Here is a 27,697-nt window from a genome sequence, read left to right as displayed (position 1 = left end):
AGGTTAGGTTGTTTATTTGAGATGTTTCCTGTTTCTTCAGGTAGGACTGTATTGCTATAAACTTCCCTCTTAGAACTGGTTTTGCTGCATCTCAGATTTTCAGTCATCGTGTCTCCATTGTCATTTGTTTCTAAGTATGTTTTGATTTCCTCTTTGATTTCTTCAGTGATCAATTCGTTATTAAGTAGTGAATTGTTTAGCCTTCATGTGTTTGTGTTTTTTTAAGATCTTTTTCTGTAATTGATATCTAGTCTCATAGTGTTGTGGTCGGAAAAGTTACTTGATACGATATCAATTTTCTTAAATTTACCAAGGCTAGATTTGTGGCCCAAGATATGATCTATCCTGGAGAATGTTCCATGAGCACTTGAGAAAAATGTGTATTCTGTTGTTTTTGGATGGAATGTCCTATAAATATCAATTTAGTCCATCTTGTTTAATGTATCATTTAAAACTTGTGGTTTCTTATTAATTTTCATTTTGGATGATCTGTCCATTGGTGAAAGTGGGGTGTTGAAGTCCCCTTCTATGATTGTGTTACTGTCGATTTCCCCTTTTATGGCTGTTAGTATTTGCCTTATGTATTGAGGTGCTCCTATGTTGGGTGCATAAATATTTACAATTGTTATATCTTCTTCATGGCTCGATCCCTTGATCATTATGTAGTTTCCTTCTTTGTCTCTTGTAATAGTTTTTATTTTAAAGTCTATTGTGTCTGCTTTCTTCTGATTTCCATTTGCGTGGAATATCTTTTTCCATCCCCTCACTTTCAGTCTGTATGTGTCCCTAGGCCTGAAGTGGGTCTCTTGTAGATAGCATAAAAAGAGGTCTTGTTTTTGTATCCATTCAGCCAGTCTGTGTCTATTGGTGGGAGCATTTAATCCATTTACATTTAAGGTAATTATTGATATCTATGTTCCTATTACCATTTACTTAATTGTTCTGGGTTTGTTCTTGTAGGTCTTTTCCTTCTCTTTTGTTTCTTGCCTAGAGAAGTTCCTTTAGTATTTGTTGTAAAGCTGGTTTGGTTGTGCTGAACTCTCTCAGCTTTTGCTTGTTGGTAAAGCTTTTAATTTCTCCATCAAATCTGAATGAGATCCTTGCTGGGTATAGAGTAATCTTGGTTGTAGGTTTTTTTTCCTTCATCACTTTAAATATGTCCTGCCACTCCCTTCTGGGCTGCAGAGTTTCTTCTCAAAGATCAGATGTTAACCTCATGGGGATTCCCTTGTGTGTTATTCGTTGTTTTTTCCCTTGCTGCTTTTAATATTTTTTCTTTGAATTTAATTTGTGTTAGTTTGATTAATATGTGTGTTGGTGTGTTTATCCTAGCCTTTATCCTGTATGGGACTCTCTGTGCTTCCTGGGCTTGGGTGACTATTTCCTTTCCCATGTTAGGGAAGTTTTCCACTATAATCTCTTCAAATATTTTCTCATTCCCTTTCTTTTTCTCTTCTTCTTCTGGGACCCCTATAATTCGAATGTTGGCGCGTTTAATGTTGTCCCAGAGGTCTCTGAGACTGTCCTCAGTTCTTCTCATTCTTTTTTCTTTATTCTCCTCTGCAGTAGTTATTTCCACTATTTTATCTTCCAGGTCACTTATCCGTTCTTCTGCCTCAGTTATTCTGCTATTGATCCCATCTAGAGTGTTTTAGATTTCATTTATTTTGTTGTTCATCATTGTTTGCTTCCTCTTTAGTTCTTCTATGTCTTTGTTAAATATTTCTTACATTTTGTCTATTCTGTTTCCAAGATTTTGGATCATCTTTACTATCATTATTCTGAATTGTTTTTCAGGTAGACTGCCTATTTCCTCTTCATTTGTTACGTCTGGTGGGTTTTTACCTTGTTCCTTCATCTGCTGTGTTTTTTTCTGTCTTCTCATTTAGCTTATCTTACTGTGTTTGGGGTCTCCTTTTTGCACGCTGCAGGTTCGTAGTTCCCGTTTATTTTGGTGTCTGTCCCCAGTGGCTAAGGTTGGTTCAGTGGGTTGAGTAGGTTTCTTGGTTGAGGGGACTAGTGCCTGTGTTCTGGTGGATGAGGCTGGATCTTGTCTTTCTGGTGGGCAGGTCCATGTCTGGTGGTGTGTTTTGGGGTGTCTGTAGCCTTATTAAGATTTTAGGCAGCCTCTCTGCTAATGGATGGGGCTGTGTTCCTGGCTTGCTAGTTGTTTGGCATAGAGTGTCCAGCACTGTAGCTTGCTGGTCATTGAGTGACGCTGGGTCCTGGTGTTGAGATGGAGGTCTCTGTGAGATTTTCACCATTTGATATTATGTGGAGCTGGGAGGTCTCTTGTGGACCAGTGTCCTGAAGTTGGTTCTCCCACTTCAGAGGCACAGCCCTGACGCCTGAGTGAAGCACCAAGAGCCTTTAATCCACACGGCTCAGAAGAAAAGGGAGAGAAAATAGAAAGAAAGAAATAGGGTAAAATAAAGTAGACTAAAATAAAATAATTAAAATAAAAAATAGTCATTAAGACGAAAAATTTAAAAAAGAAAAAAAATGCGACGGTCAGAACCCTAGGACAAATGGTGAAAGCAAAGCTATACACACAAAATCTCACACAGAAGCATGCACATACACACTCACAAAAAGAGAAAAGGGGGAAAATAATAATATATCTTGCTCCCAAAGTCCACCTCCTCAATTTGGGATGATTCATTGTCTACTCAGGTATTCCGCAGATACAGGGTACATCAAGTTGATTGTGGAGCTTTCATCCGCTGCTTCTGAGGCTGCTGGGAGAGCTTTCCCTTTCTCTTCTTTGTTTGCACAACTCCTGGGGTTCAGCTTTGGATTTGGCCCTGCCTTGGCGTGTAGGTCACCTGAGGGCATCTGCTCTTCGCTCAGACAGGACGGGGTTAAAGGAACTGCTGATTCGGGGGTTCTGGCTCACTCAGGCTGGGGGGAGGGAGGGGTATGGATGTGGGGGGCGCCTGAAGTGGTAGAGACCAGTGTGACGTTGCAACAGCCGGAGGGGCGCTGTGCGTTCTCCTGGGGAAATTGTCCCTGTATCCTGGGACCCTGGCAGTGGTGGGCTGCACAGGCTCCTTGGGGGGGGAGGTGTGGAGAGTGACCTGTGCTCGCACACAGGCTTCTTGGTGGCGGCAGCAGCAACCTTAGCATCTCATGCCCGTCTCTGGTTTCTGCGCTGATAGCTGCGGCTTGCGCCCATTTCTGGAGCTCCTTTATGCGGCGCGCTTACTCCCCTCTCCTCGCGCACCAGGAAACAAAGAGGCAAGAAAAAGTCTCTTGTCTCTTCGGCAGCTCCCACCTGTCTCTGGAGCTCCTTTAAGCAGCGTGCTTAATTCCCTCTCCTCACTCACCAGGAAGCAAAGAGGGAAGAAAAAGTCTCTTGCCTCTTCGCCAGCTCCAGACTTCTCCCGAACTCCCTCCCGGCTAGCTGTGGTGCACTAACCCCTGCAGGCTGTGTTCACACAGCCAACCCCAGTCCTCTCCCTGGGATCTGACCTCCAAAGCCCAAGCCTCAGCTCCCAGCCCCTGCCCGTCCTGCGGGTGAGCAGATAAGCATCTCGGGCTGGTGAGTGCCAGTTGACACCAATCGTCTGTGTGGGGATCTCTCTGCTTTGCCCTCCGCACCCTGTTACTGCGCTCTCCTCCTTGGCTCCGGAGCTCCCCACTCTGCCACCCGCAGTCTCCGCCTGTGTAGCGACTTCTAGTGTGTGGAAACCTTTCCTCCTTCACAGCTCCCTCCCACTGGTGCTGGTCCCGTCCCTATTCTTTTGTCTCTGTTTATTCTTTTTTCTTTTGCCCTACCCAGGTACGTGGGGAGTTTCTTGCCTTTTGGGAGGTCTCAGTTTTTCTGCCAGCATTCAGTGGGTGTTCCATAGGAGCGGTTCCACATGTAGATTTATTTCTGATGTATCTGTGGGGAGGAAGGTGATCTCCGCATCTTACTCTTCCGCCATCTTCTCCCAAAGCCTCTAAGGTCATTATTTATATGTATGTTCCTATTGCCATTTTCTTAATTGTTTTGGATTTGTTTTTGAATGTCTTTTTTCTTTCTCTTTTGTTCTCTTCTTCTGTGATTTGAAGTCTATCTTTAGTGAAGCGTTTGGATTGCTTTTTCTTTTTTGTGTGTGTATCTATTGTAGATTTTTGGTTTGTGGTTCCCATGAGGCTTTGATATAGCATTCTATATATAAGCAAGATTGTTTTAAGTTGGTGGTCTTTTAATTTCAAATGCCTTTCCAATATCCTGCATTTATACTCTCCTCATGATTGCTGGTTTTGATATCAAATTTCTTTGTGTATGATTTCCTACCTTTATCTTTTCCTTTACCAGTCAGCTGCCCCATTTGTAATTTTCTTGATTCTATTTGTGGCCTTTTCTTTTCTGCCTAGAGAAGTTCCTTCAGGATTTGTTGTAATGCTGGTTTGGTATTGCTGAATTCTGTTAGCTTTTGCTTGTCTGTAAATCTTCTGATTTCTCCTTTGAATTTGAAAGAGAGTCTTGCTGGGTAGAGTATTCTTGGTTGTAGCTTTTTCCCTTTCATCACTTTAAATATGTCATGCCACTCCATTTTGGCCTGCAGAGTTTTTGCTGAAAAATCAGCTTATAACCTTATGGGGGTTCTCTTATACGTTATTTGTTGCTTTTCCCTTGTTCCTGTTATTATTATTATTATTTTTTGTCTTTAATTATTATTCATCAGTTTTATTAATATGTGTCGCAGCATGTTCCTTGTTGGGTTTATCTTGTATGGGACTCTGTGCTTCCTGGACTTGATTGTTTCCTTTCTCATGTAAGGGAAGTTTTTGGCTATAATCTCTTCAAATATTTTCTCAGTCCCTTTTGCTCTCTCTTCTCTTTCTGGGACCCCTATAATGTGAATGTTGGTGTGTTTAATGTTGTCCCAGAGGTCTCTGAGACTGTCTTCATTTCTTTTCATTCTTTTTTTCTGTTCTGTGGCAGTGATTTTCAACATTCTGTCTTCCAGCTCACTTATTTGTTCTTCTCCCTCAGTTATTTTGCTATGGATTCCTTCTAGTGTATTTTTCATTCCAATTATTGTATTGTTCATCGCTGTTTGTTCTTTAAAACTTCTCTTTGTTAAAAATATTGAACACTTCACGAATTTGCATGTCATCCTTATGCAGGGACCATGCTAATCTTCTCTTTATTGTTCCAATTTTAGTATTTGTGCTGCTGAAGTGACCACATATGTTCCTTTTGTCTTTTCTTGCTCTTTGTTTATTGTTTGAGTTTCTTTAGTGATTACATTTATATTTATTTATCTTTCTCCTTTTTGTATTTACTGTTGGTTTTTGCTTTGTGGTTACTGTGAGGCTTACATATAATAACTTACACTCTGTTTTAAGTTGATAACAACTTAAGTGTGTTCCCACTTTAAAATCATTTTTACTTACTGTCCCCCTACATGTTTTATGTTTTTGATGTCATATTTTTACATCTGTTTATTTTGTGTATCCCAATACTAATTATTTTAAATATAGTTACATTTACTACTTTTGTCTTTTAACCTTTACACTAGCTTTATAAGTAATTAATTATTACCTTTACTATATATTTACTTTCCCAGTGAGATTTATTCTTTCATATGTGATCTTGTTACTAATTAACTCCCTTTTGAGTCTGTTTTTTCACCTATAAAATGGTATGATAGTGTCTTCATCATAGGAGCTAAATTTATGTATGAAATGTATGTGAGGCTGCTTTGTAAATTATCAGCTACTTTATAAGTTTAGTTTATTATAAAGTGGAAATATCCTTTCATATCCAGTTTTTGTCACTTTGCCTTTCTGTTTATCTAGTAATCACGTATACGTATAGATGGCACTGAGAAGATTGCTTTAAAATTACTTATTGTTTTATTAATATGTATTATATTATTACCTATTTTATTGTTTTACTACTATCTGAATGTTTGACTTCTATGTAGAATTTATTTATAGTTTGACATCATTTAGTAATTATCCAGAGACGCAGACATGGTTTACTGTTACTTTTTTATGACTACATCTATTAGTAAAGGAAATAAGCCTCACCATATCCATCACTCTGTGCGGATGCTACAATTAACTCATCCATGACTTTATAAAGAGCTAGCCGTGGGTTCCCAGTGTAAGAATATTTACTTTAGGTTTCTTACCTCAACCTTCTGGTTTTAATTTGATTCAGTCTGAGAAAGGCGAAGTAAATCAAGGACAGAGCAGGCCTGCTTTGTGAGTTTGAATTGAAAAAATGAGAAATTCAGCCTAGACACTTACCAGTGGGAATATGTGATGTAATCAATAAAATGGTTAAGGGTTAGGATTTGTTCAGTACCCCAAGGGAGTCCTCTTTAAAACTATAAATATGCATTAGACTTAGATTCCCCTATCTAGTCCATCAAAGATGAAACCAGGAAGTAATTTTTTTCTAATACTTTTCTGATTATAGCAGTAATATGTGAGTTGGAAGAAATCTAGAAAGTACACTTTAGCTCAGTAGAGAAAATAAAAACCCTGTGGCACCACTTCATAGAGATCACTGTTGTTATTTATAACCATAGTCACTGTGAATAGCCTTAAAAGCTTTGTTTTGTGTGTGTTTATACCTATATCTAGATATCATATGTAGTTGTGTATATAACTTTTGATTTGCAAAATTGAAATCATAGTGTTTTTATTACCTTAATTAAAAATATTTCCTCATTGTCACATGCATGTATGTGAAATATTTACTATTTAGATGAACCATAATTTATCTCTGCCCTACTTTTGGACATTCTAAGTTGGCTCCCAGTTTTTGCTCTTATATGTAATGGGGGAATGAAATAGTTTTATATGTAAAAATTGGTGTGAAATTTGCTAACTATTTTATGTGGACAGGACCTAAAAATGGAATGTTTGGGTCAAAATTACCTATAGTTTTAAGGATTTTTGAAACATATGCCAGATGTTGTCCATAAGAGTCCAATGAGAGCTCCTGTTGCCATACCACTTCACCATTGTCTTACCAGCTCACCAGGTACTGTTTACTATATGCACTGACTGCAAATTATGTTCCTCTCACTATCCCAGCCTTAGTTAAAGCTTCATCATTTCTTCACAGGTTCACTTCAACAGCCTCTAGTCTTGACTCTCCAAAGCGTTCTCCATGTTTACATGATCTTTCTCAACCAGGAATCTTATCACATCAATGGCTTCTCTATAGTCTGTATGTGAACCTACATATTCCAGCATGTGTGCAGAGCTTGTGGTTGCATTGCCACAGCCTCTCTAGCCTCATCTGTAGATACTTGCCCACTTACAGTCTTGCCTTCAGTCCTCTTAAATTATGGTAGAAGGCTTCTGATCTGAGACATGATTTTTTAATAAAAAATAATGGTTAAAATAGGGAGACATAAAAATGATATATTAAAAATGTTTATTATAACTTAAAACATATGTTCACATTTGTTCATCAGTCTTTTGATGTAGGGCCAAAGCCTTTCCCTTGAATGTGGCTCCACTCATCAAACTACCTCATCAGTTTTCTTTTATAACCACACCCATAATATGTCACTTATGAGTTCCAGTTTGAGTTTCTTTCAAGTAGAAGGAATAAAAAAGCAGAATCTTGTAGGTTGTTAAGGTGTATCTTCCAGTCTTTTATGGCCCCTCTCACTCACTTGTAATTTGACAGTAATTTTTTGGCAGCTAGCTTTTTTGAGTCTTTCCGGAAGATTCAACCTAGTTTTCTTAGAAACAATAATTCTTTTGGTTCACACTTATATTTCATTGGCTTATATAATATTTAATTAAGTTACACAATGTTTAATTAAATTAATTAGACTCTAAGGCCAAGCACAACTGACATATACATGTTGGGAACCAATATAAGTGACCCTTAGTGAGCATATCCCTCAACTGGGGGGAGGCATCAAGTGCCCTGGTCTACTGGAGAGAAACCATCAGTATTGGGCTTGAGTGTCAGTATGCCTTTCAGAGAGGATGGAGAGTGTTAATTCAGGAGTGAGTTCAGTAGAAGTCAGTGAAAGAAGTTTTTCACTGACAATTTTTCACTGTGTTTACAGCTCCTTAAGTAAGTCATAGCCTCTCCCTTCTTTATTTCTGGCCTGTTATTTGCTCTCAGATCCTTACAAATTGAATTTTGGTATCATGGCTTCTTCCAGAAAACTTTTCTTCATAGACCCTCACCTTCCAGATAGTTGTTCCCCCTATTTGCTCACTTAGTGCCACATGCTATAGGTTAAAGTATCTCTATATTCAACTGTGAGCCCAGTGAGACCAGGGCCATGTCATTTATCTCTGATTCCATGGTCTTGACTTTTAGAAAGTATTGGATAAGTGAATTTGATTTTGTTTTTTCAGGAAGGTGGGACAAGTTGAAAAATATAAATACATATCCTCATTATTAAGATATGTTTAATGTTTCTGAAATTTGAATAGGACTTTTAATAAATGTGTTTGTTTATAACCTCAGTAGCTGTTATTGAATTGATAGTGTATCTTAACATCAAAGCAATGAAACTGGGTTAAAAAAGCGAGATCACTTCAGGGACAACAGTATTCTTCCATAACCACCCCTCCATGCTGCTGTCAGAATCTCTGTTCTGGGCCAATGCAGCATTTCTTTTCAACGTCTAAGTTCTAAGGGTGGCTCAAGGTGGGGATGCTGTGCAGCCCATGGGTAAGAACACAAAGACTGGAGTCAGAGTGCCTGGGTTCAGATCTTGGCCCTGCCTCATACTCTGTGTCCTCAGACAAGTCAGGGCCTTGCTTTTCTCGTCTATAAAATGGTGAAAGTCATAACTTTTAAATGATCCATAAAAGCCACTTAGAGCTGCTTGGCACATTCTGTGCCTTCAAGATAAGTTAATGGTTGCTATTGCCATTATTGTGATACCAAAGAATTCATAAAAGTGATCCTATAAATAGTATAATCACAGAAGGATTTATAAAAATGCTTTCATAAATAGTAGCATCCCTTCTAAACCCTGACTGCAAGGAATTCAAAGAGGAAATACTAGGTGGGTAGATATTTGAATCTGGAATCTACCATTTACCAGCTGTAACATTCTGGACTATTTTCTTAACATCTCTTAGTCTTGATTTCTCTACCTGTAAAATAGAGATAATGACAATGCAAGACTCAGAGGGTTATTATGGATTATAATTATAATTATAGGATGAATGTAAAATATGGTTCTTGGAAGATAATAACTGCTTGTTAAATGGTATCTATCTCTGGCAGTTATAATCAGTCACAGATTTGGTATGCAAAATAGAACTTTTTTTGTTTATAACTGAATTTTCTCACCTCTTGAGCCTCCATTTTCTCCATTGGCAGGAAATGAAATCTTGCCAATTTAATGGTAAATTCAGAGACTTCCAGACACTTCCCCTCAATCTCTAGTTTGAGTAAATACTTAGTTGATTTGGAATTCTTTCCTTTTGCCTTTTACTTTACTTCTCCCTTAGGGTGAGGTTCTGGGGATTAGGTGTTATTCTGAGATCTGTGACACTTCCATTCAGATATAGGCTTTCCAATGGTGTTAGCTCTGCTGAGTGCACAGCTGAAAGTTTTCATTCTGCCTCCTGGCCTCAGACCCTGCTGATACCTCTGGTTCCTTGGAGCCTGGTGCACCTGCTTCATCTCTGATACTTTGAGGGAAATTCTTGTTTCTCCATCACCTCACTGGAGAGTGCAGACCTGTACAGTGGCCCCCATGCATGTCCATGCTCGCCCTGTGCTGCCATGGCTCTTCCGTCCCTCCAGACCCTGCTGGGTGCTGAGTTTCTCTCAGCTTCTGAACTCACCTGGGGTTTCTTTTGCTTCGTCCCTCGTCTACATGGGCTTGGCTCAGAGTGCAGATGGGGAGAGAAAGGCTCTATTTCCTTTTCATAAACCCATAACGATATTTAACTCTTATTCTTTGCATTAGTTTTCCATTGCTGCCATAACAAATCACTGGACATTTAACAGTTCAAAACACCACACATTTATTATCTCACAGTTCTGTAGGTTAGAAGTCTACGGTGACTTGGCTGACTTCTCAGACTTGAGTTTCACGAGGCCAAAATCAAGGTTCATTTCAGGCTTACCAGGTTGTTAGAAGAATCCAGTTTCTTGCCTTTGTAGGACTGAAATCCCCATTTCCTTGCTGAATATCAACTGGGGGTTGTTTTCAGCTTCTTGTGGCCACCCACTTTCCTTGGCTTATGGCTCCCTTCTTTCATCTTCAAAGCCAGCAATGGTGGGTTGAGTCCTTCTCACATTTTGAATCTCTCTGACCTCCCCTTCTGTTTCATCTTTTCTGCCTTCCTTTTTCCATGCATCTCTCTGACTCTTCTGACTCAGGTGATTACTTTGGACCCACCTTGGTAATATCCCTGTCTTAAGGTCAGCTGATGAGTAACCTTTATCCATTTGTGGAGTCCCTTCAGAGCAGTACCTAGATTAATGGCTGGATTAGTAGCCAGGAACAGGAAATGTTGGTACATCTTTAGAATTCTGCCTGTAACACTCTTACCCCAAATCTCCCTTGACTCTCCTCTGTCAGTGGAAGGATAAACTGGCTAGGCATGTATTCCTCAAAAATCATCACTTATCCTAGGAGCTCAGCTTTTGATATCTAATAAATGTTACAAAGTGCCAAACTATTTTTTCTATCATAGGCTTCAAGATGCTCTGGATGTCTAGCACTAAAATTAACCTTTCTCTCTGTTATATCATGTGTATCCCATGGACAGTGTGTACAGAAAGGCCTTCCTGTCTCTTTGGATGGTGGTTAAAGGATAAAGGCATGCCAGTTTGGTTAATCAAACATATATCAACTATTCTGTAGACAGTGGTATGAGAGATTCTAACCTCAAGGAATTTATAACCCAGTAGGAGTGAGTTTCATTTAAATAAATACTTATAAGAAATGCACAATGTGAGAAGACTGTGTAGGAATACACATGGTACTGTCAGAACCTAGAGGAGGAGGCTGGAACTTTCAACTGAGAGGTGAAGGTTTAAGAAACAGTGGCGTATAGACAGGCCTAGAAGAAAAGTGGTGGCTGAGAAATGATTTTACATGCTTGTAATCTGCGAAGTATTTTTCTATACTGAATTTCATTTAGTAATCACAGTTACTTTTTGCAGTAGGGATTGTAGTATTTGTGTTACAGATATAGGAGGTAAGGCTGAGAAACTTGCTTGAAATCAGATTCCATCTCTGACTGAGACTGAACCCTTGATCTAACTCCAGATCATGTGCTTTTGTACTAATCACATTAAGATGAGTGTGGCGGGGGGAGAGGGGGGCTGGGGAGGAGGAGGGGCAAACCACGTGGCGAGAACTGGGTAAGCAAAGGTAGTGAGGTGGCTAATATGGTGTGTACAGTAACTAGCCTTCAATAGCCTCTTATGATCCCCACCTATGGGTATTGACATCTTTGTATAGTCCCCCGCCAAACTGGATTGGGCTGGCCTGTGAAACCAATAGGATATTACAAATGATGATGTGTGATTCTGAGGCTAGGTCAAAACAGACCTTGTAGCTTGCAGCTGGCTTTCCTGAGTCTCTCACTCTGAAGGGAAACAGCTACCATGCCCTAAGAGACCAGCGTCCCTCTGGGGAGGTCCACGTGGCAAGGCCATAGGAAAGCCATGTTGACAGCAGGTCTTCCAGTCCCAGTCAGGTCTTCAGATGACTGCATCCCTGTGGGAGACCCTGAACTAGAATCAGCCGGTTAAACTGCTGTCAGATTCCTGACCCACAGAAACCATTGTGACGTATTTATTGTTGTTTTAAGCTACCAGGTTTTGGGCTAACTTGTTTCACAGTAATAGGTAACTAATACAGCATAGGTTTTAAAAGAGTAAGTAACTAATCTTATTTAAATAGTGTTGAACAGATTGCAAGAAACCTGCCCTGCAGTCTAAGAACCTTAGTGTTTATTCTGTAAGCATGAGGGAGACACTGAAGGGTTTCGAACAGAAGAGCGTTTAGAAAAATAGAATATTGGAGGGTCTCTTACGTATGGAATATTTACAAATTAACTGACTTCCTTGCCATTTGGGCCTGGAAAGCGGTCACTGAGGAGTTAAACATCTTCTAAATACTTCCATCTCATCTTTTTCTGCGTCTGAAAATCTGTATCTCACTCTTTGAGTCCTAGGAATCATATTTTATTTTATTTTTTCTAATTAGTGGAGAGCTTCCTACTTCCAGCATTCCTGCAAGGCTAGCATGAGCCCCTGAAAGACAAAATGTCTTGTCCTAAGAGTGTGCTAGAGGCCGACCCATGGGTCACCACCAGAAGAAAGTCTACGTGGTGTGAGCATGTGATTAGATTTCAATGAAACACAGGCACAGGGAAAAGTGTGTAGTAGAAACTCTGATCTGGAACCTCTGTTCTCTGGCCTTCTGGTGCAGTCACATCCTCGGTTAGCTCTGCCTGAAGCTTGGGGGCAGAATATTACAGTGGAAAGAACAGTATATTAGAGAGTCTGAAGAGGAAAGTGTGAGCTCTCACTGTGCCAATGACAAGCTGTGTGATCTTGGGCAAATATCGAATCCCCTGGGTCTCAGTATCTCTGCCCGTAAAATGAGGAAGGGTTGGATTAGGTGATTCCCAAGGTTCAACCTAATTACAACGTTCCATGACTTAGGATTCCTCTTATGTGATATCTCCATCAAAACTGGGAGAGTTCAGAGTGATAATCTATTTCTAAAGGGAATAGGACAAGTACCATAACCAAAAATGTTCCTTGGAAACTTTTGTATTGTTATTAGACACAATGTATATCCGTTTGCTTAGTTTTCTGTGTAACATGAGTATTCCTTTGTAATTATAAGAATTACTTAATTTCTAAAAGGTTTGATTTCCCACCATAGAGATTATGGTGGGAAAAATTAGAAATGCTGCCTGCCATTCATGTGTTAACAATACATAAGTCAGTAAGCGAATCTGTGCCATATTTATTATTCAGTGTGATTTCTATTCTGTTTAATAATTGCAATTGATAATTGTGATTTATACCATCATCTTTAACACCTTACAGGAGGTACAGCCCCCTGCCTACTAATCTAGACTGATCTTAGTTTTGGTGCAACATTAGTATGTAATAGGATGCTTGGAAATTGCAGTTTTTAGCTATTACAGATTTTCTTTTCAGGATTGGTAAGTGGAGACACCCCTTACAGAACCCTACAGGGTAATGAATACCATTAATTAATCACAAATCGTGTATTTTAACTTCCATTGTAATTGCAAATCTTTTTCACCAAGGCTGTTTTGCCCACTCTTTTTTCTTTCTCCTTTTTTCCCCATCCATCTCTCAGAAGACTGGTGAAAATGCAACCAGGTAAGCAAGCAGATAAATGAAAATGAAGAAAATCAAGTGGCCTAGATGTTTTAAGAGCTATATAAACTCAAACTCTGGTGATTCTGGAGTTTATCTGAGTGTGGGGAGGGGAGGGGAGGGAGATAGGTCACCAGGTACAGTAGCTTGCCCTGTTTGAGCATGTAACCCCAACATCAGACACTGGCAGACAGGATGACAAACAGAAATAAATAGTTGGTGCTGGGTATATGAAAGGAAGTATTTTCACATCAGTCCTTCCACTGTGGGCCCTATTTACACACTCCAATAGGTTATTTTTTTCTTTTTCTACACTCCTTTCATTCTAAGAGGATTACACCCTCCATTGCTTTCGGTCCACAAATCCTCCAATGCCATTTGATTGGTATGTTTGTGACATTTTTGTTTGGATCAGGATTTGACCATACCTCTAGTGGTCTGAGGAGGTGGCAAGTGTTGCTGGGTGGCCAGAATAGCCAGAGGGTGGTGTGAATTCATTGCTAAATTGTAGAACAGTGCCAGAAGGATGCTGGGATTCTTCTTTTTTTATTCTTTTCAAAACTCTGACTTGAAACAGATACAAACTCCAGAACTTACTGAAGCAAAACTCTATCTCCTAAGGCTGTGGTTTTTAAACTTGAGTTACCAACCCAGAAACGTATACTTTCTGATTCAGTAAGTATGAAATAAGGCCTGATAATCTGCATTTCTAACAAGTTTCCCAGTGTTGCGGATACTGCTTGTCCCATTTTGGGAACTGCTGTCTTAAAGGTTCTCCCAACCTGGAGCAATTGGAAATCAGGCTACAGTCCCCCGAGGGTTTCTCAATTCTCTCACTCCTTTGAGGCCAGCTTGGCTCTGCCCCACTGTCCCTTGGGTCTGGGGTCATGGGTGTGTGCTCATATCCTGTCTTTCAGACCCAGAGTGTCCCAGACAGCTGAGAACTCTGGGACGCCCAACCATCTGAATTTCTGAACACAGTATAAAACCAGAGATTTGGCACAGAAGTTGTGATCCCCCGTGACCTTAGGAACATTGTCATTTAATCTTGAAAATAACACTCTAGGTGGGGAGCATTCTCACTTTTATCTATGAGGAATTGAAACTGAAGAAGTTGAAATTACTTGCCCAGAAGTAAATTGCTGAACTGGTGTTTGAACCCAGGATTATGGATTCAGTGCCTGATTTTCCTTTACCTACGTCTCTGTTTCTCCTGGGTTCCATTTTGACCTCTTTCCTCATTTTTATGTAGCCAAGATTACAAAGACTCTCTTTAATTAGGGTTTGAATTATGACTTACATATACATATGTGTGTAATTATGTATATGTGATTATATATACACACACACATGCTCCTTGCTTCATTTTTATTATTTTGCATGTGTTTGTAGTATAGTATATAATATGCATCCTTGAAGTTGCCCTAAAGCAGTTTAGGAACAGGGCAAGGAAAACATATACCCCTAAGTCTAGTGAACTCGTGCACATACACATTACTCATCCAAACACGAACTGGCTTTTCCTCCATGCCTCACATTAGGTCTAAGAAAATCTGTCTCTTTGGTTGCCATTGACTCATACTAAGTTCCAGCCATGCCCTTGACTGCCTTCAGTAAATGGAGTGAAAACTGCCTTCACTGCCCTGCCCTCCTCGCATTATCCTCAGTACTTCACCATAAAGGAGGAGATTTAACACATCCTTTAGTTCTGGTGGGAGAGAGTTGGCAGGTCTGTATTGACAGATCCACTCTGTTGGAAAACAAGAACAAGCCCTGAGGGCTTTGAGGGCCTGTCTGCAGTGAGAGTCTACATACTTTGTCCACATTAATAGCAATGCAGGGATTTTTTCCTTTCCTAAAGAAAACAGCTCTTTTTCCACTGAGGGGTGGACCAGAGGAACAAACCAAAAAAACAAAAATTCTGGCGTCTGCTGTTGAAGGCTGTAGTGAACAAGGACCTGGGTTACAGGAAGAATGGTGATAAGAAGGAAAAATTGGTGGTCGTAGGTACCCCCAGGAACAAAATGACTGGGAAATACAAAATCACTTGTTTTTATTTTTAAGTTTACTTGTGGAAGTGGGTGTTGGAAAGGTTGCAGCTTGTGAGTTATTGTAAGTGGTGGAAAGAGGGTTGTTTGAAATCTGAAAGGAAATTGTAACAGTCGATGTGAATGGGTGGCCTGTATAACTAGGTACCTGGTGGGTGTTAGAGGTATGTGCATGCTAGTGGATGTACTTCGGTTCAGCTGTGTGTGGGTTTCTGCAATCTCCTAGGGTTCCTTCTGGCTGAAATTGCTCACAAGCAAACAAAAAATTTGCATTATGCTCAAATTGTTTCCTAGTATACCAATTGCATTGAAACAAATTTGTGTTTTCAGACAAGCAGTATAGTACAACCGACTTTACACGTCACTTCTCAGAGGATTCCCTGTTTCCCTTGTTATTAGAATACTTGATGGCCTTCAGTGAGATGAGGGGTATGTGAGGATGGCTCTCTTATACATATTTATTTCTTATCTCATAAAATTTTAGATAATATAAAGTAATTAGTAAAGTCCCCCTCCAGTGTCACAAAACGGATGTTAATGTCTTCTGGGCCACATAAAAATTTCCCCTGTAGCAAAATGACCTTGTTAAGATGATGTGTTCTCACCCCATCCCCCACCTCACCACGACCTTTGAGCCAAGCCACCTGGGGCTCAGTCACTGATGACTGAATGTTGTTTGTTTTCTCCCTGATGATTTTCTTTGACTGATAGCCCAGAGAGGTACCTGTTGCAGTGGCTCTGTATTGTTTGGTGAAGTGTGTATACTCATTTGTTCTGGGTCTCAGGACATTTCCCAGGGTCTCATTTATTGATTTCAGGATATGGCTGTGTGTATTAGACACGTCTCAGCAAATTCTGCATGCACAATATTTGTGATGGTTAATTTTGGGGTACACTGGGGGTGTACCCCAAAAGGTGTACTGGGGTACACCTTTTCAGGTCCACCTTGGGAAAAAGAGAAAATACACATGGAGAAAGAAGCAGCTTCACACCTTTGACCCTATATTTGCAGGGGAGCCATGTCTGGGAAAAGCATAGATAAAACAGTGTCTTTGGAAGGAGTATCTGGTCATTTTCAACAGGTTTAATATCTCTCTTCGAATTAGATGTGGCAGCTGGATTCTCATGTGTGCATTCAGATTACAGAGAGATAAGTGTTGCACCACTAACATAATTGCTGGGAAAGGTAGTATCCATATAAACATGTAGGAAATTTTAAAAAATCTAAATGTAGGAATAAAGCATGAGGTCCTAGAATTTAGGCCTGGAAGGAAATGCAGAGAGAAAGGATATTTTTGTCCTGTGTTTCATCTTACAATAAGGAATATGAGTCCCACAGAAGCAGCACAACTAGCCAGGAGATCCTGGCTCGTTATAACGGAACCAGGAACATTAGGGTTGCTAGCTCTTCTCTTTGCACCATGGTATTGATTTTTGTAATTCAGTAAGTTCTGACCACTTAAGATTTCAGGCAGCCCTCATTCTGTTGCTGCTGCTCCCTTTAACCCTAGTATTTGTCACATGTGCTTGATTTGATTCCCCTGCTGCACACTTCCATTTCTTTTATTTTTTTAAAGCTGAGAAAAATGAGGGTTGCTTGTATTCAGGCCACGGCTACCACTAGTTGCTTTACTTCTTTAGTTGACATCCTTTTTTTTACCTCAGTGGATAGAAATATAAGAATAATCCTTGTACAAGGAGAACAAAAGTGCTAGCCTACTCCGTATGGAGGCCTATTTTCCAACAATTCTGTTTTATCTAGTCAGTGAAGTCCTCGGATGTGTTACTAGAGATGTGAGGACCTGGGAAGAGCACCCCAGAAATTTTCAGGAAAAAATGTTTACCTGCTCAAGATATTTTTTAAAACCAAATTGGAAAACGGTGTCTTATGAAAAATGTTTAGAGTGAAATACAATATTTCAGATATAAAGTGTTCGTATGCTATGTGGCCTTTAACCCTTCAAAATGAATTCTTAAAACCTTGTAATTGGTGGGCATATATGAAAGACTGTTTATGGTGTCAGTTTAGTACAATCTCCATACCCCAAGGACAAGCTAATACTCACTAAGCACTTACTGGGTGTCAAGCACTATTCTGCATGGCTTACAGGGAATCATTCATTTAATCCTCAATACAACACCATGAGGAAAATGCCATCATTATTACTCCATTTGATGGGAGGAAACTCACATTCAAAAAAGTAGCTTGACTTGCCTAAGGCCACATGGTAATAAGTTGATCTGGGATGCACATGGAGGCTTCTGCTTTCAAGCTTGCACTACTAGTATAAATGAAGGGAGGAGCTAGAAGCACCTGCCTTAGTTGTGCTTCTCTCACTCATCAGGCACTTCAGGGCATCTATCCAAGCAGTTTTGTTCTCCATTAAAGGAGAATATAAATAATACACAGTTTTCCTTTTCACAGGTTTGTTGTGATAATCTAAGAAGATAAGGGAGGGAAGTAGTGTTTAACGATCTACGATGAGCCAGGGACCATTGGGGTGGATATGCTTCACATAACATCATTCATTGCTGCTGTCCCTGCTATTGCTATTGTGGGTTCTCAAATTCTCTGTTGACTGCAGAGTCACTGCCATTTTCAGAAGATAGATTAACTGCCATCTGTTCTCATGTGTGGGTTTTCTTGTTGCCTCTCACGCCTGTCTTGTTCAACTGATTTCACTGGAGGTGTGAGATTATTTTTAAAGTGATACATGTTATTTGTAGAAAATTTGGGCAAAGGATTTGAAAAAGCAGTTTAAGAGGAGGAAACTCAAAAGGCTCTCAAGCATTGGAAAAGATACTCCGAGTCACTAGTGATGAGAGGAATGCAAATTAAATCAGTAATGATGTGTATAGCATTTCAGAGAGATCAGTTATGCCCAGTGTGTCTGGGGCTGTGGGGACCGTCATGCATTGCTAATAGGAGGTAGACTGGTGTTGCCATTTTGGAGAGCCTGTGATACTGCTTGTTCAGATTAGGCCCACTCATATCCCATGACCCAGCAATTATACTCTTGGAGATGTATGAAAATGTCTTTGTTTTCTATATATTTATATATATACGTATATACACATATATGCATACATATACATATATACATACATATGCATATGCACATATATGTATATGTGTATGTATGTATATGTAAAACACCATAATAGCACATAAGAGGGTATTCTCACAAGGTTATTGTGTTGGTAAGAGGGAGCTGGAGGTAAACTGGGTGTCCTCCTCTAGGAAAGTGGTTCAAATTTAGTTGAATGAACATAAAGGAGTATTGTGCATCTGTTAGAAGGAATTGATTAGATGAACATTTATCAACATGACTGGATCTTAAGGACATAGTGCCAAATGTAAAAAGTAAGAAAAATGAGATACAGTATAAAACCATTTCCCCAAGTTAAAATGCATGCCCACAAAATGATACTCATTTTGTAAGTGCACAAAATGATGCTCTCTGCTTTCAAGCTTATACTCTTAGTAGAAATGAAGGGAGGTACAAAAGAGGTAACAGTTAAACCCGTCAGAGTGGTTGGATGAGGGATGAGGGAGAGAAGTGGGGAGATAAAAAGGGGAATAATAAATAAAGCAAAGAGAATCTTGCAAGAACAATGATAATAATGTGCCATAAACAGGATAACGATTAACTCAACCCCCTGAAAAGGAAAAAAGTTAGAAAATACAAGACAGCACTAAATAAGAAAATAAAATTATGCATAATTCCATTTACAGATAACTGTTAAAACTTCAGTGTGCATTCTTCTAGTATTTTATATGCATGTATGTGTATATATGTATTTTATATATCACACATATTTTTATTTACAAAGAAAATGAAATGTACTGGTTTTTTTTTTTTTGTACCCTAGCTATGAAGAGGTACTAAGTTATCCCTAAAATGCCTTCCAATTCTAATATTCTCTCCCTTCAGGGTGAATACCATATCATCAAATTCAAATTTTAAACTGACTTGTGTTCAGCATAACCCAAAATATATTTGCTAAAGACTCAGTGTCAACCATGAGATACTTAGTGCATTCAAAGGAAAATATATCTGCATTTGCATTTAATTCAATAAGTATTTACTTTGGCTTGATTGCTAAAGATCATTTATGTGCACTCAGACCATTTCACAGGCTGACAGTTTAAGGTTGGATCACAGTATCAGAGGAGTGTTAATTCCAAATGGAACAAGTGAGGTTAAAAGTTGGTCTAATGTAGCGGGGAACCTTCCCATGTGAGTGACTGAATGGCTTTTAATAGGCTAGAGCTGACCACGAGGCTTGTGGGAGCTCAGTTCCCTGATCAGGGATCGAACCCGGGCCACGGCAGTGACAGCACCGAATCCTAACCACTAGGCCACCAGGGAACTCCCTGAACAGTTTCTGATGACTGTTTATAAACAAGTAAATCAGTGAATAATAGAGTTCTGAACCTTTAGTCTTTGTTTTGTATGTGGACTGTGAGCAACCTTTAATGAAGAGTACATTCCTCTCTGCCAGAGACAAAAGTGCACAGAAGTCTCTCCAGGCCTCTTACAAAAGCCAACAGAAACCTCCCAAGGGAAACTCAGATTTAAAATCATTGCACTGAGAGCAATAATAGAGTGTGCACATTGGCTGTTGTTGCTATGGTAATCATTGCTGACCTCACAGGTCCTTCCTAATGATATTCTCAACAGGTTCACTAGTAGTATTTGCTCGCTCTCGCTCTCTCTCCCCCTCTCCCCCTCTCCCCCTCCCTCCCTCCCTCCCTCCCTCCCTCCCCCTCTCCCCCTCTCCCCCTCTCTCCCTCTCTCCCTCTCTCCCTCTCTCCCTCTCTCCCTCTCTCTCCCTCTCTCTCCCTCTCTCTCCCTCTCCCTCTCTCTCTCTCTCTCTCTCTCTCTCTCTCTCTCTCTCTCTCTCTCTCTCTCTCCCCCCTCTCGTGTGTGTGTGTGTGTGTGTGTGTGTGTGTGTGTGTGTGTGTGTGTGTGTCTAGGTCTGTTTGCTTGTGGCTAAGTTGTCATGTTTTACTCTGAATCCAAAGTCAGAAGGTAGCCGGCATCAATGCCTTGCACCTAATAAATGCTAAATGAAGATTTGTGAGGCTGGATTCAGTGCACTGGGTTTGGGGAAAAAAAAAAATCAAAGTTATAAGGAGTTTCACAAATCTCTGCAGTTCTTAAAGTGTAGTCCTGGAAATCCATGTTGCTGGCTACCTTCTCTTGTGAACAGTTCCAGCTGCTCATTAGAGTAATCAGCAAACGTGAGGTTTGCAACTCTCCAACCTGCAAAAGCCAGGAGGGAGTAGCTATTTTAAAACTGCCTTCTTTAGGATTTATCAGTGAGCTTTTCTGGGGGAGGGAGCAGCATAGACTTAACAGGCTACTGGCTACTCACCAGGTTGCCTGGTCTCTGGGGATTGCTTGATAGTGCTTCTCACAGCCAGCTGAGTGTAAGCCCTTCTTTGGGACACTGGCGCCATCCAGGTGTGGGAATCACTCAATGGTATAATATTAAGACTGTTTTAAGACTTTCCAATCTTGAGATTTCCCCAAACCCGAACTGTTATTATAATTTCATCAGATTTTTGCTATGCCTCCAATGAAAACATGATCCCCCCCCCCATAGTAATATATTACTTATGGTTGTAGAGTGTCATGGGCCTTATATGGAATCATTCTTTCCAAAAAGAAGGGAAGGAGAACATCCAAAGTTTGGAGGTAATTTAATTAAGCATTTTTGTTAAGTTTTGTGTTTGCTAAATGCATTTCAGTTGGCTCTCATTTACCCTACAAGCCTAGCCACTCCTGCCCCCAGTGTCCCTCTCAACTTTACTAAGAATTAAACATTCACAACAACACGTAATTTTCTTTGGACATTGTCCCCAAACCATGTTTTTCACTGGCAGAGGAGAAGATGCAGATAAAACTGTGCTTAACATCTGAAAAGTAGCTGTTCCAGAACCTGATAAGTCCCTTGTGAAACCACAGTGAGGCTGAGGGCCATGACTCCTTCTCCACCCAGGATTCTGCTTCCCATGGATATAAGAGATCGATGCCAGGGGCTGTCAGTTTACTGTAAGGGTGTGGGGGAAAAAAAAAAAAAAAAAGGTTTGTTAAGTTCTAGGCAGTGTGGTGTGGGGCTGTCCCTGCAGACCAAGAGTGGAAGGATTGGACTCGATGCTGGGCTCTATCATTTTCTGACGGTACGGCCCTGATTGTGTCCGTAACCTCTCCTACTTGTAAAATGAAGACATCTGCCTTCTTGTCTCACAGGTGGTTGTGTCAGATGAGTAACATGGATCATTCTTTGCAGTTTCTGGAGTGCTTTGGATATGAGCTAGCTTCATTCACCAAGGTCTGAGGATTCTACACAAGCTGCAAAAAGCATTTTCACACGTGCCTTTTCTGAGTCTAGGTTGTCAGGCTCCTTAGGCTCCTCAGTTTGAACAAGGTGTTGGAGTGTATCCCAGAACACCAGATAAGAGAGGAAAGGAAAATAACATAGAAAAGAAGGCAAAAGGGTAGGTACTACCCCCCACCCACTCTCCCAGTCCATTCAGCACACCGATTTTATTCAGCAGTCCTTTTCTGCTTTGTGTGCACCGACAGAGCGTCTTGTGATAAACGTGCATGAACAGAGGAGTATAAACATTTATTTAAAAATAAATTGAGATGTAGTTGGCTGCAGCCATCTGACAGAGCCCTGGATCTCTCTTCTGCAATGTCATTCATTTGTAGCCCATTAATTCATGGTCTTTAATAATTTTTTCGAGCTAAGTCTGAAGTTTACTTTGTTTTATCTATGAAGAAAGGATCCACCTGAGCAAATGAATAGTGTAAATAAATTTGACAAGAAACATATTAACCTGCTTAAGAGAAAGGGCTGTTTTCAAATGCCTTACTTGCATCTATTTGCATCCTAACTATGTACTGATTATGAGTGATTCTAGTCGTTAAAGTAGTCCTACGAGGACTTCTACTTGGTAATACTTTATTAGCATTTAATTTGAATTACTCTGATAAAACTCCACTTCTTTAAAACTTGTCCATAATTCAATATTGTCACACAGATCTTACTTCCATCAGTATGAATTTGTTGTAAAGTATTATTGAAATTAATTACATGCTTCTAAATCCCTTGGAAACTGGCTGGTACAATTACATCCTTTGAACAAGACTTTCAGTTTCCCTGGTTTCTTAAGATAAAAATGTCTTGACACTTAAATGGCATTGCTAAAGTTTGGTTGCAGAGAAGAGTTGCCTGTAGAAGCCAATTAGGGAGGTAGGTAATTAGTTCTGTCCACTATGTCTGAATTTTAGTCCATGTAGGAGGCCAACTTCTTCCCCTGAAAACGTGGTTAGATTTCTGTAATTACATAAACAAACCTTTATTCATAAAACAATTTCTGCCCTGTGCCTTCCCTGTAGTGAACACTGAGTTAATACTTGATGAATGAAGGTATGAGGATACATACATCTTTGGTTTTCTTTTTCTTTCATATAGACTGCCTTAATATTGAGCAGTCTGTATAATGATAGGAACTCTGCAAGAGGATTGTGTTGAAAGCACTACCTGTGTTCATCCCATCCCTCCATTTACCCATCTTTCAAATATTTGGGGGGGAACCTACTCTGGAACCAGTCAGGCATAGCGAAGAGACAGAGTCTCTGCTCCCGTGCATATCATATTCAGTGTACAAGCCTCTTAACCTTTAGTAGAGAGATTGGTAGTGTTTTGCCTCTCACTATACTCAGAGTTGCTGTGTACTTGGGTCCAAGTCCTATCCCAGCCATCCTTCTGTGGTTATTGCTTTGTGCCTTATTGGGCCACTAGTTACAAGGCAAGTGCTATGGGCAATAGCTTATTCCTACTTTATGTTTGTGTCTCATATTTTTCACTGTATGCTACAATTATGTAACATCTAGGGACTCTCCAATACTAAGGATCCACAGTTCTAAGTAAATAAAGTAGCTTTGTACTAAAGGTTATAGCTAATATTTTTGAGCATTTACTCTGTCTACGCCAGACACTCTTCTGAGAACATCTCGTATGTTCTCTCATTTAATCCTCAGAGTATCCATGAAGTGAGTGTTATTATTATTCTCATTTTACAGGTAAGGAAACTGAGTCACACAGGAATATACTTGTATAAGAGTTTCACAGAAGCAAACTCTTCCTTTCTTTAATAGTAAGACCATTTTGGCATCCCCAGCTTTTTCAGATTGTTTCCACATGTTACCTCACTTGATCTGGCACATCCATCCCCATTCATTTACGTGGGAGAAGTGAGGCAAATGAGGGTGTCTCTTTCCATGGTTCTACAGGTCAAGGACTGTAGTACTTAACCCAGGGCTTCTGAATCCTGGTCCAAGACTCTTCCTCCTTCTGCTCACCTGACCAGAAGTCTAATGAAGACTTGAGCCTCTCAGTTGTCATGAGAGATTATGAACCTTAGTGACTTTAAGCAGTTATTGGGAGAACATTATTATTATGTAATATGTTTCATATCCACTCCATTTAATTGAGGATCTAGTACCAACTCCCAACTTTGTTTTTCTGCTCCTTTGTTGTATTAATATTTGGAAACTACCCTTAACAGCTCTAGAGTAAAAAGCCAGTTCTGTGCCCAGGGAATCAATGCTACTTGGGAAATAAATCATATAGTTTGCTCTGGCTAAAAGGAAAAAGCTCCCACAAATTTATCTGTCATTTTGATTCATTCTTTCATCCTTTGTAGTACATTTTCAGGGTCTCAGAGAAGCTGCTCTGTCTATGAAGGTGCTTGTTGAAGCATCTTGTTTTACATGTGATCAAAATGGATGAGAGCACTTCTTTTGACAGGAAACTTCACTTCTTGTTACTGAAAACTGTCACAACAGTCATTATGTCTGGCTTTCAGACATTTCCTGGAGTTAGGAGAACAATAGACAGTTAAAATGGCAGTGTCAGGAGCATTCTGGGGTTTTATAATGAGTACCACGGGAAATTTTTTCTCTTGAGTTTGTAAGAAAAAGGTAGGAATATTTGGGAGGCTGGAATAATGTGGAAATGAATTTTAATGGTGTATTTTTTAAAATGGAGTGTTCTTTCTAACCTTTGGGAGTTGAAAAAATTAATTTCATACCATGGTTCTCATTTTCTTGTTACTGAGTTGAAAGTGACTAAGGGAAATTTCTCTTCAGCTGTCCCTCTCTGCATTTTAAGTACTCTCCCCAAAAAGACATATTTTCAGCTTTCTGACTTTTTATTTGATTAAACATCATTTAGACTTCTTGGATCCAGTTTATTGGTTCTTAATTTTTATATATGTTCAGGGCTTCTGAGGCTTATGATTTCTAATTTAGCAACAGGAGTTATTTCTCTGCTTCCTCCTCCCCTCCAACTCCAAAAAACAAACAAACAAAAAGGCTCAAGCGTTAGGAAGAGATGTTTATTTTGGCTTATTTTTTGTGTATTGCAATGTGTTTTTCACAATTTTTACCTTAATTTACATAGCTCTAATAGGCTTTCTTAATTTCTAATCGTTTTGATATATTTACTGTTCAGCACATTAAAATCACAGGCTTTGTAGAGAATTTATGTGAGCTGCTGCTTCTACTTCTGCAGTTTCTCAGTTACCACAACAGCTGTGGATGGTTTAAGAGACTCCTGTATTAGTTACACGGTATATACCTGAATGGTAAAAATAACCTGCTGGCTTTATTTTTTTAAGAAACTAATATGAAAGCAGTTATGAATTATTAACATTTTTAAAGTATAAAACTTACTTTGTTTTAAAATTAATCAACATTTTAAAAAGCTATAAAGTGAAAAATAAGTCTTCCTCCCTATTCTCTGATTCCTAAGTATCATTATTTAAAGGTAACTAGTGTTAAAGTTTCTGCAGATCCTCCCGGAAATGATCCAATGTTCTATTCATCTACACACACACATACACACACACACACACATACACACACACACAAATATACATAAATACATATACGTACATATATACACATAACACACATCTATACTTACATATGTATATATGGAAACGTATATGGATTCTGTTGTGAAATATGTTTTTCTTAGTGATATATCTTAGATATCTGCCCATATCAGTACGTATAGATCTACCTCACTTTAATGGCTATATAGTATTCCATTGTCATGTCATGTCATAATTTAACTTACCTTCTATTTATTAGCATTTGGGTTGTTTCCATATTTATCCTGTTGCAAACAGTGCTGCAATAACTATCTTTGGACATATCTTTTCACATTTTTTGGTAAATATATTTGTAGGATACATTCAAAGCAAGGGAATTACTAGTGATAGTGTGTGCATTTTTAGTGTCACTAAATAGTGCAAATTGTCCTCCAGAATTACTGTATCAATTTATACTTTCACCAACAACATATAATATGTTTCACTTCAGTAAATGCTCACTGAGTACTTACTATGTGTCTTCACTAAAATAGGATCTCAGGATAAAAATTGTCCTTGTCAAGTCATGAAAGTGAATAAAAAGCCCCTACCAGGGTCAGCTTTTCTATTCCTGGCCTAAATTGGCAACTCCCCCCTTCTGCATCAGTGGCCTTGCTTTCCTTGTGGAAGGCAGTAGCTTTTGTTTTCCTCCAGGATATGATGTGATAATCTTGTCAGTTGCTTTCAGGAGCTAGGATCTACTGTTGGCCTCTGTTCTGAAGCGTTACCAGGCAAGCACAGAATTCTATCAGCAGAACAGCACAAAGGCAGGAGAAACACAGTTTATTCATTGTTAAAACCTCTTAGTCCTTCACCTCTATGGGTTCTCAGAGAAAGTAATAGATACCAACTATTTCTTCAGAATTCGTTGAGGGGGAAAGTGTGATCAGTCATTTGGGACCACGTTGGTTTCTGATACCAAAATTACCTAAATGAGTAAAATATAATCTGTAAGTTAAAATACCTGGTTGCTAGTCTGTTAAGTAAATCAATAAATCAATAGGAGGGTCCTAAGTACACAACGTAATGGATGGATAAACCTGGTTTTCTGAATGGAGGCAAATGTACTGATAATTCAACTCTTATAGCTCAGGATGAGCAAGATCTCCGGTTCTCTAAGAATTGAAATTTCCCTAGATCTAGCCCAGAGTGAACACCTTAGAGCTGCCCACTCTTGGGCCATTGACCTGAGCCTGTGGGTAAAATCCCTGGGGCAAGAGGAGGCTGCAGTTTGCCCAACAGCTGTGTGTGCTCCAGGCCAGTACCCAGCGAAGCTGACTTGGCAGCTGCTCTTTCCGAGGCCAACCCACCAGCCCCTGCGTGTGTTCTGAAAGATAAAGAAGAAAAACATAAGCCCCTTTAGAGAGGTTGGAACAGGCTAGTAGTTGCTAGGCAAGTTAAAGTAATTCAGTGTCCTTGCCAAACGTCTGCCATGCAAATAGGGAACTTTCAGGGAAGGGGAGTGAGATGGTGGGGCATGTTGGTTGCCATAGGAATGTTTCCCTGATTGGAACAAGACCACAGAGTGGAGAGAGCAAGACGGCTGCATCTATGGTTCTTTCTGCTTGGGAATGGGAGCCCAGAGTAGGCAGTGGAGCAGAGGTAAGCCATGGGGAGGAAGGGGCTAAACCCAGAAAACATTCTCTAAGGCTAAGGGTGTGGGAAAGGTAGAAGGACGGTGCATCCTGTGAAGGGAGGATGGCCCCAGCAGATGAGACCCTAGATGCCCTTCTGAAACTAATGGCTTCTGAAGCTAAAAACAGGCAGGAGGAGTAAGAATAGTTTAACTCAGGAAAATTATGTGATGAACTTCTATGCTATTCTGAAGATCTGAGACTTGGAGAAATTACAATCTAGAATTAATTCAGGGAGAATTCTGATAAGAGTCTGGAATAAACCCAGGTTTAAATTCGATGTAGATTTAAAATAGTGAAATTTAGTGGGAAGAGATACTTAATTTGAAGGTATTTTTAAATTTATGTAAATATTATATCTTTAATTAATAAAACAAAGGTAGTGATTAAAGATTTGTTATTTAATTATGCTGCTATATTAAGTTCTGTTTTTATAGGGGGAGAAAAAGCACAATTGACCAAGTTGTGTGCTACTGGTATCAAACCTTAAAGAGACCCTCTGAGATGAGCTTACTGCTCCATTAATAAGCACCTTACACATCTGGTGGCAGCGTCCAGAATGACAGCTCAGAGTCCAAGCAGAAATCACAGCTTTTAGCTTTTTCAACTGTTGAACCTTGAATGTGCTACTTAACTTCTCTGTGATTGATCAGTTAGCAGCTCTTAAAATGGATGTGAGAGCTAATCCTTGCCTCTCTGGAATGTTGTGAGCATGGATGCTGCTGTCATTGAA

General features: G+C 39.7%; 1 protein-coding gene and 1 non-coding gene across 7 annotated transcripts in view; one reads left to right on the top strand and one right to left on the bottom strand.

The window, feature by feature from the left end:
* The window catches only part of TMEM108 (transmembrane protein 108), a 371,967-nt gene that overhangs the window by 91,926 nt on the left and 252,344 nt on the right, over nt 1-27,697 (top strand). The window contains exon 1 of one of the 6 annotated variants that reach the window (XM_067033779.1): nt 26,877-26,932. The exons of the other annotated variants lie outside the window; for them this stretch is intronic. The gene's annotated coding sequence lies outside the window, so the exon portion shown is untranslated. Of the gene's footprint in view, nt 1-26,876; nt 26,933-27,697 lie in introns of those variants that run through there. 6 annotated transcript variants of the gene reach the window in all.
* LOC131757912 (U6 spliceosomal RNA) lies at nt 5,077-5,183 on the bottom strand. The gene has a single exon (XR_009336059.1). It is a non-coding gene; the product is annotated as a U6 spliceosomal RNA (small nuclear RNA).

This window comes from Kogia breviceps, chromosome 5, assembly GCF_026419965.1.
Source record: "Kogia breviceps isolate mKogBre1 chromosome 5, mKogBre1 haplotype 1, whole genome shotgun sequence".
NCBI lineage: Eukaryota > Metazoa > Chordata > Mammalia > Artiodactyla > Physeteridae > Kogia > Kogia breviceps.
Note: the sequence above shows the minus strand (reverse complement) of the source record. Positions and strands in the feature narration are given on the sequence as shown.